At 41.3% G+C, this 2,144-nt stretch overlaps 1 non-coding gene across 1 annotated transcript; it reads left to right on the top strand.

Annotated features, from left to right (window-relative positions):
* Positions 1–1,072: 1,072 nt before the first annotated feature.
* On the top strand, positions 1,073–1,179 carry LOC132514212 (U6 spliceosomal RNA). The gene has a single exon (XR_009538698.1). It is a non-coding gene; the product is annotated as a U6 spliceosomal RNA (small nuclear RNA).
* The last annotated feature ends 965 nt before the right edge of the window (positions 1,180–2,144 follow it).

The following is a 2,144-nucleotide window of genomic DNA, read 5'->3' as shown; positions in this document are numbered from 1 at the left end:
GCACAACGCGGCAATCCAAGATGGCGGCGGTGGGCCCTGTGCAGAGAGACACTGCACAGACACTGCAATCCAAGACAGTGGCGGCAGGCCGTGTGCAGAAGCGCTGCGCCCGGCACTTGGCCCTGGAGTGAATGCTGTGAGCTGCAAAATTGCGCCCCACCCGGGAGAACTCCCAGCCCCTCCCCGCTGACAAGAGCCCAATAAAGCAGCCCCGCCCACGGGCGTGTACTCTGCAGTACAAGCTCACACCTGTCGGTGCTTTGATCAGAAAACGAAGCTTTCCTTTGCTTCTGAACCGAACTTGGTCTTATTCTGTTGGCTCCAAGGACACCAGGCAGGAGGACCCTTGTTGGAGCCCAGCTCGGGAGGGTCAGTAACAAATCTAAAACTGCTCTAAAAAATAAAATAAGGTTTTTTAAAATTGGGGAATAGTTGATTTACAATGTTGTGTTAGTTTCAGGTGTATGACAAAGTGAATCCGTGATACATATACACATATCCACTCTTTTTTAGATTCTTTTCCCATATAGGCCATTACAGAGTATCGAGTAGCGTTCCCTGTGCTATATAGAGTAGGTCCTTATTAGTCACCTACTTTATATATAGTAGTGTATATATGTCAATCCCAATCTTCCAATTTTAATTTTTAAAAAATTACCGAGGGCGGCTTAGCTGGGTTAAGGGCTGAGCTGGAAGGGACCGAGCGTCTGTTAAAACCTGTGGTGCCTCACACCAGTACAAATTGGGGTTCTGTTATCATGGAAAACGTTGTGGTGGTAGGCAATCAATGGTGTCTACAACATGTCCCAGGATATATTCAGACATTTTCAAATGTGGAATGAATAGATAACACCCAGATGTACTTGTGTGATTATAGATAAAATAGTTAGATACTAGCTAGCAGTGGAATAAAACTATTAAAATCCAAACCCACTGGAAAAACTAAACTAGTACAGTAATCTACTTGGTGGGCACTATCATGGATGAAAAGTGGAGCTGACCTCAAAGTGCTAGAAACAAATGACCACATATTTCATCCATTCAACAAAGATCGGATCAAAAAGGGAAGGGAGCGCTCGCTTCAGCAGCACATATACTAAAATTGGAACGATACAGAGGAGGTTAGCCTGGCCCCTGTGCAAGGATGACACGCAAATTTGTGAAGCATTCCATATTTTTAAGCAACCTAAATGTCCATCTATGGATGAATGGATAAAGAAGATGTGGCACATATATACAATGGAATATTACTCAGCCATAAAAAGACAGGAAATTGAGTTATTTGTTTTGAGGTGGACAGACCTAGAGTCTGTCATACAGAGTGAAGTAAGTCAGAAAGAGAAAAACAAATACCGTATGCTAACACATATATATGGAATCTAAGAAAACAGTACTGATGAACCTAGTGGCAGGGCAGGAATAAAAACGCAGACCTAGAGAACGGACTTGAGGACACAGGGTGGCAAGGGAAAGCTGGGACAAAGTGAGAGAGTAGCACTGACGTATACACACTACCAAATGTAGAATAGATAGCTGGTGGGAAGCAGCCGCATAGCACAGGGAGATCAGCTCGGTGCTTTGTGATGACCTAGAGGGGTGGGATAGGGAGGGTGGGAGGGAGACGAAAGAGGGAGGGGATATGGGGATATATGTATACATATAGCTGATTCACTTTGTTGTACAGTAGAAACTAACACAACATTGTAAAGCAATTATACTCCAATAAAGATGTAAAAAAAAAAGGGAAATTTCTTTCAGAAAATCCAAGTAGAATTCAGTAAATGCACAATGAAGGATCATGATTTTGCATTTATTCCATAGGAAAATAAACAATATACTTCAGGCTTCCTTATGTTTATACAAGTATACTCCATAGTTTCTTTGATGTCTTCAGTATAAAGGCACACTAATACCAGTTTTTAATAGGGAGTAAGAGTGATATAGTGAATATTTAATTTTGAGGAGTTGGCAAAAAGATTATTTTTAAGTTTACTTCAAAGGAGAAGGATGAAATAATAAAAGATGAAAGACTGATTCATGTTCTCAGTGCTAGTTAATTTAGAAGACTCCACAGTCCCATTTTTATCTGATGACTGCAATCTTTCTAAGATAATTGATCTAGGTTTCTGATTTATTGCATTTGC

The sequence above is a fragment of the Lagenorhynchus albirostris genome, chromosome X (assembly GCF_949774975.1).
Source record: "Lagenorhynchus albirostris chromosome X, mLagAlb1.1, whole genome shotgun sequence".
NCBI classification, from domain to species: domain Eukaryota; kingdom Metazoa; phylum Chordata; class Mammalia; order Artiodactyla; family Delphinidae; genus Lagenorhynchus; species Lagenorhynchus albirostris.
The sequence above is the reverse complement of the archived record's forward strand: the minus strand, read 5'-3'. Positions and strand labels throughout refer to the sequence as shown.